Source organism: Ambystoma mexicanum, chromosome 6p, assembly GCF_040938575.1.
Source record: "Ambystoma mexicanum isolate Mex_15411 chromosome 6p, UKY_AmexF1_1, whole genome shotgun sequence".
NCBI classification, from domain to species: Eukaryota; Metazoa; Chordata; class Amphibia; order Caudata; family Ambystomatidae; genus Ambystoma; species Ambystoma mexicanum.
The window spans coordinates 947,919,774-947,926,973 of NC_090935.1; the positions used below are offsets into that span (position 1 = coordinate 947,919,774).

The 7,200-nt window shown below is 38.6% G+C and overlaps 2 long non-coding RNA genes across 2 annotated transcripts; one reads left to right on the forward strand and one right to left on the reverse strand.

Annotated features, from left to right (window-relative positions):
• Positions 1-3,118: 3,118 nt before the first annotated feature.
• LOC138510995 (uncharacterized) lies at positions 3,119-4,362 on the reverse strand. Its single transcript, XR_011280521.1, has 4 exons — positions 3,693-4,362; positions 3,504-3,607; positions 3,271-3,368; positions 3,119-3,175 (listed from the first exon to the last, which is right to left on the reverse strand). It is a non-coding gene; the product is annotated as an uncharacterized lncRNA (long non-coding RNA).
• A 1,868-nt stretch (positions 4,363-6,230) lies between these two features.
• Positions 6,231-6,986, forward strand: LOC138510996 (uncharacterized). Its single transcript, XR_011280522.1, has 4 exons — positions 6,231-6,412; positions 6,498-6,601; positions 6,737-6,834; positions 6,930-6,986. It is a non-coding gene; the product is annotated as an uncharacterized lncRNA (long non-coding RNA).
• The last annotated feature ends 214 nt before the right edge of the window (positions 6,987-7,200 follow it).

The following is a 7,200-nucleotide window of genomic DNA, read 5'->3' on the forward strand; positions in this document are numbered from 1 at the left end:
GTGGTCAGAGCCAACCAATATAAATAGACATTCAATGCATAGGTTGTCAACAAAGGCATGCAAATAAGTGTATTGTGACAAGTGAAACCATTTTTTAAACCAAAAATGATACGATCCATAGTGTTTGAGTTATTCCAATTCGGACATTTCCAAGGGTGCAAGGAAAAGAAGAGGGTAGGAAAAGACAAAAAATAAAAAATGCGTTAGCATTTAGAAGCAATGTTGGCCATGCAGTTAGTCAATATCAGTAAAAAAACATTATGAGGTACCTGAGAGTGGAGTATCCTTTATTTAACCACTGAAGAGGAAACAGTGTGATTTGGAAAGCTGATTAGAAAGATTCAGCTACTCAAATTTAGGTAAATTGTAGCAAAAGTGAAAAATTTAAGGGATTGTAAATACGCACTTACCCATGAATGAGTAAGAGAATGGAGTAATTAAACATGGGCTCCACTGCAAATAAAAATACGGTGCATTAAAAATAGAAGGCAGCTCAATTAACCAATTGGTATTGGTTGTGGTTATGCAGATTGATACACTACATACCTGTTTAGTGCAGTTGCAAAGTAACCATTACGTTAGGTGTGTGAGCGTAACCGCGGGAAGTTGGGCATTATAAACACAGGAGCGCGTTGCAACGTAGCTGTGTACAGCCGTGTGTGCGCGCATATCCGCCATCTTGAATGTGTTTACTGGTAAGCCACAAAATTGGAGTGACAAGGCGCCCGGTAGAGTTATATTAATAAAGGCGTGCCAGCGTAAATAGTGTTGTAATAAGCAAGCCAAATTAAACACGCTTAAAACCCGATTAATTGAAACCATGATTATGGTTGTCCAAAGGCTTGCATACATACATATATTAATTCAGACACAGTGTCAATTGGATGAATATGTGTTAGTTTGAACATAATAGCCGAATGGCATGATAAATCTGCATCAAAGTGAATAAAATGGCAAATATATACAAGGATGTTAAAAGTTAAAATCAACTCATAATTGGATGAGATCCCGACAGCGGGGTCTTATTATGTCCCGCCAGTGAAAAGAATATATATGCCTCATTGCCCAATGTGTCTGCCTCATCAGTTTCCAATCTGCATGGGGGATCAATGAATTTAAATGTAGTCAAATCGAGCTAAATGAATGGCCAACATTGAATGAAACTCAAACAAAGTACATGTTGTATAAAAGGTACAATGAACATTTTTACAAGAAAAAAACAACAGGATATGCTTGCTCATAAAATTACAGATAGTTAATGGTCCGTATTAAGGCCTTGTGCGACAGTTTGGTATTGACAGATGAGGCGGGCTTCCAATTGCCTCATTTCGAGGATTAGATTTCCCGCTCATTGTGGTAAGGTGACTTTAGCCATCCCAGCAAATTGAATCTGTACTTTGTCGTCCATTTGGTTGACTTGTTGCCAATGTACAGACAATGGATATTTTGAATCAACCTGAGAAATGGATGACAAGTGCTCCCTTATTCTAATTTTCAACAGACGGATAGTACTGCCAAGGTAGCACTGTCCACATACACATAAAATGCAACATACACAAAATGTGGTGTTACAATTAAAAAAGACTGTTAACTTATAGATTAGATTTCAAGGTTCTACAGTGTAAGACAAACAAGGCGCTCAGCAGAATGTGCATTTGTGCCGAGTAATTAGCTAAAAGTTCATGCAGCGGTCTTCCACCGCTTTCAGAGTGAGAAAGGCAAAATGAGCAAAAAGTTCAACTGAATATTGCATCCAAAATGGTGAATAAAACAAAATGGCAGCACGGCCACTATTAGTGTGGCAATAGGTTCATAGTGCGATGTGAATGTGCTTTGGACAACATGTATTTCTATTGGACACTTAGACTAAATATATTTTCACAAACCCCCCTTTTGGCCTAAGCCAAGAGCATCATCCAAACATGGCATCCTCAGATGACCAGGTTGAAGAGTCGTCATCAGAACACCCTGAGTCATCACTATCATAAACATCAAAAGCCATAAACTCTTTTATAGTAGCCTCCTGCATGACTAGTGTGTTGGTGACATGTATTGGCAACTGTGGGTTTGGTTTCAAGTTGACTAATGAACATGCAAAATAATCCCCTATCATGGAACCCAGGACAGGCAGGCATTGGATGCAGCAGCAACAGAATAGAATTATTCCAAGGATAATAGCTAAAACAGAGAATATCTTCCAACCCCAAGTTCGAAGTAGACCAAACCATGTGCTAAGATCCCAATTGCCCTTGAGGAATGTGTACCTCCGAACCCAAGATGTGCAATCTCTTTATCACTTGGAAAATGGCTGGGGTGGAGTCAGGTTCGTAAACACAACCACTGGCAAGAGTATTCCCAAATAATGTGTTCCTTGCTAATCTTTTGATAACCACGGATAAGCTTCACTTCCACAGACGAAATAGATCAAGCCCCCTATATACAGAGGCCTTTCCTCCTTTACAGCTGTTTTCATGCATTTGTCATACGAACCCACAGGTCGAGAACCCTCTTTTTTTATACAGAATGGGAAAGAATCAGGATCATGATTGATGGTGTATGATGGTGGAGCAACCTCCTTATTACCTACTGGTGTCATTTTAAAAGAAGAGGGAAAAACAATGAGGAGATCCCAAACGTCCACAAATGTGGAATCCTACCTTAAATTTGGGAGAGTTAAAGGATTAGCAATATAAGGAAGGTAGGAAAAGGGAATTGTCAACAGTCACTTATTCTCTAAGTGATAAATTCACATTTAGAAAAGATATAAAAAAACTTTAATAGTAATTATTTTAAGTTAAACATTGTACATATATAGATACACAAAAAATTTCATTTTCAAACACTCTAAAATGCATGCATGGTCAAAACCTTTACAAAGACTAATTAAGACTCGTAGTTCTAAAAAAATTAGGAGCATATGGTGGTCTAGCTGTTAGTATTTAACCTAAGCTTTGGGTCCTGTAGTTTATCGTAGGGTATTAGATCTTGTTAGATCTCTAGCTATTTCTGTGCAATCTAGTTAGACTCATAGATTGCCAACTCAACATGTTTCAGTCCTCTATATCGGGTGTAGGGACTTTCTTCAGGAGTAGTCTTAAACATCCATATTGAGTGATCAGTCAGATTGTCTGGAATCTTCTTTAGATGAAGAGTCTTTAGTTAAAAAGAGAGGTGACTGTTGACAAAACCAGAAAACCAGAGTCAATATTATATAGTATTCTGGTAACACAATTTAGGGTGTTATGAAGCGGAATTAGATAGATAAATTACCTTTCCGTTCTTGTGTAGGGGCTCCCTTTGTTGGTAGAGATAAATCCACATATGTTGGACACGTTCTCTTGGGGGAATATGTATTATTCCTTAGGTACCTGAAATAGGTTAAATAAGGGAGTCATTAGATCCGTTTTTCTCTTTGGGTCGGGATTAGCCAAAGTCCTAAATAAACAACCTAATGTTGATTAGTAGCCATGATGTAATTGGCGTATATTGCCTTTCATTCCTACCTTTTCAGGCGTGGGTAGGGTATTTCTTTCTAGTCTCTACCGGACGCTTGGAAAGTCGTCGCTGCGGGGCGGGCCATTTGATTTTCAAAACTCGTGTGCGGCGTCTAGAGGGTCAAAAGTACCTATTAGTTATGCCGTTGTGTCAAATGTTATAATGCGGAAACCTGATGTTATTATAAAACTGTTTACCTTTGTTTCGCGGCAAAATTGCGTGTTTGTGCCCTTTCCTGGTCAATCCCTTGTTCCTAACTTGCGAAGGGTGTTCTCCTGGGCGGTCTGGTTGATGAGCCGCCGAACGTCTGTTGGTGCCGTTGGGAAACCTGAGTAGGCTGCCATGTTGGGTGTATAAATACATGAGTGCCTGGTTCTCTGTGTTAGTCCTTCTTTTGTGGTGTTGTAACGTCCTACGAGGATAGCTGGCTAGTGTCTTATTTTACTGGCAATCAGGTTCGGTGTAGTGAGAAACATTAGTAGATCTCTAGCAAAGTAGTTCTATTGGATGTCGTTTTTTCCAAATAATTCAGAAATGAGTATTTAGATTTTAAGCCATTCAATGGACTCGTTAAGTCCTTTCTTATCACTTTGTGTTATAAAGATGAGTCTTTGTTCTTTTTTAAGAAGAATTCTACTTTTAGTATGGTGATCGTTCCCTTTGATCATTAGCAATACGGTCCATTTGAAATCTTCGTATCCGTGTTTGGCTTCTGAAAAATGTTTTACTAGAGGGGCATTTACTGTTTTGTTCTTAAGACAGCTTTTGTGTTCTTGCATTCTTACTTTTACTTTTCTGTTTGTTTTTCCTATATAATGTTTGTTGCAGGGACAGGTAATCATATAGAGGACATATTCCGAATTACAATTTGTGAACTTTTTTTGTTTCCACATTTCTGGTAGTCCTATATCTACTTCTTTAGTTTTTTGTGTTTGTTTACACATCATACATTGACCGCATGGATAATGGCCCACAATTGGGTCGTTGCCCCAAATTTGTGTGAGGCTTGGCGTAGAGGGTCTAATAGTCTTTAGTTTGCTATTGCTCACTCTGTTACCTATAGTGGCTGATTTTTTATATGCAAACATAGGTATTGGTATTGATGAATTGCCCTTTTCAAAGATTTTCCATTGTTTCTTAACTATTTGATTGATTTTGAGACTCAAATTAGTGAAGGTATTCACACATACAAGGCGATCGTTGGTAGGTTGTTTACACTTATCTTCCAATAAGGCGTCGCGGTTGTTATTGAATGCTCTCTTTGCGGATTTCCTCACTAGTTTTTTAGGATACCCTCTTTGTCTAAGTTTTGCAGCTAGGTTCTCGGCTTCTTTTTCAAATGCTGGTTTTTGGCTGCTATTCCTTTTTAGACGTAAAAATTGGCCATAGGGTAAATTGTCTCTTAAATGTTTAACGTGATGGCTTTCGTAATGTAACAGGGAATTTTTCTCTGTGGGTTTGTGGAAAGGTTTCACTAGTAGTCGGCCTTCTTCATGATAGATAGTAAGGTCTAAGAAGTCGATCGAGTGTTTTTGAATGTTGATAGTAAACTGCAGATGTCGATTGCAGCTATTAAGCCAGTTGAGGAATTCTTCAGCTTTTTCTGCTGTTCCTGTCCAGACCATAAGTATATCATCAATATACCTTGCCCACGATTGAATATTGTCTTTAAATGGGTTTGTCATGTAAATGTATTGTTTTTCGAAAAATTCGACAAACAGATTTGCTAGGCTGGGGGCCATAGTGGCTCCCATTGCTGTGCCCTCAACCTGTTGGTAAAAGGTTTCGTGAAATTCAAAATAATTTCGTGTCAGTGCAAGTTCTATGCACCAAAGGATGAATGAACTTGGTACAGGGTCGTTGTCTAGTCTGTTGAGTAGAATTTCGCTTATTGTTTCTAATGTGGCTTGTTGTGGAATATTGGTGTATAAAGAAACAATGTCTAACCCTATTAAGTAGGAATTCTCAGGGTTATATGGTAGATTTTCATACTTAATTATCACGTCTTTGGTGTCTTTTAAGTATGATTTCATTTTAACCACGTAGTCTTTCAGATAGTGGTCCGCGAATTTAGAAAGAGGTTCCAAAATGGAATTAATACCCGAAACTATAGGCCTACCCGGTGGATTAATTAGTGACTTATGTATTTTGGGTAGGCAGTAGAATTTTGGTACGCTGGGTTCTGGATTGTTTAAAAATGCCCATTCTTGTTTGCTGATCCAGTTCCTTTCTAGAGCTTTGGTGGTCTTCAGTTCTATCATTTGTTGTAAATCTTTAGTGGGATCCTTACTTAGTTTTTTGTAATAGTTTCCATTTGCTAGTTGTTTTTGACATTCTGCAATATAGTCGTTCTTATTGAGCATTACGATCGCTCCGCCTTTATCAGCTCTCTTGATGATAATTTTGTCATTAATCGCTAGTGATTCCATGGCTAGTCTTTCTTGTGTCGTTAGATTATGGTACATTGGTATATTCTGTAGTTCTAACTTGGTAACATCTGCCAGGACTTTCTTCTCAAAAATTATTGATTCTGAAAGGACTTAACGAGTCCATTGAATGGCTTAAAATCTAAATACTCATTTCTGAATTATTTGGAAAAAACGACATCCAATAGAACTACTTTGCTAGAGATCTACTAATGTTTCTCACTACACCGAACCTGATTGCCAGTAAAATAAGACACTAGCCAGCTATCCTCGTAGGACGTTACAACACCACAAAAGAAGGACTAACACAGAGAACCAGGCACTCATGTATTTATACACCCAACATGGCAGCCTACTCAGGTTTCCCAACGGCACCAACAGACGTTCGGCGGCTCATCAACCAGACCGCCCAGGAGAACACCCTTCGCAAGTTAGGAACAAGGGATTGACCAGGAAAGGGCACAAACACGCAATTTTGCCGCGAAACAAAGGTAAACAGTTTTATAATAACATCAGGTTTCCGCATTATAACATTTGACACAACGGCATAACTAATAGGTACTTTTGACCCTCTAGACGCCGCACACGAGTTTTGAAAATCAAATGGCCCGCCCCGCAGCGACGACTTTCCAAGCGTCCGGTAGAGACTAGAAAGAAATACCCTACCCACGCCTGAAAAGGTAGGAATGAAAGGCAATATACGCCAATTACATCATGGCTACTAATCAACATTAGGTTGTTTATTTAGGACTTTGGCTAATCCCGACCCAAAGAGAAAAACGGATCTAATGACTCCCTTATTTAACCTATTTCAGGTACCTAAGGAATAATACATATTCCCCCAAGAGAACGTGTCCAACATATGTGGATTTATCTCTACCAACAAAGGGAGCCCCTACACAAGAACGGAAAGGTAATTTATCTATCTAATTCCGCTTCATAACACCCTAAATTGTGTTACCAGAATACTATATAATATTGACTCTGGTTTTCTGGTTTTGTCAACAGTCACCTCTCTTTTTAACTAAAGACTCTTCATCTAAAGAAGATTCCAGACAATCTGACTGATCACTCAATATGGATGTTTAAGACTACTCCTGAAGAAAGTCCCTACACCCGATATAGAGGACTGAAACATGTTGAGTTGGCAATCTATGAGTCTAACTAGATTGCACAGAAATAGCTAGAGATCTAACAAGATCTAATACCCTACGATAAACTACAGGACCCAAAGCTTAGGTTAAATACTAACAGCTAGACCACCATATGCTCCTAATTT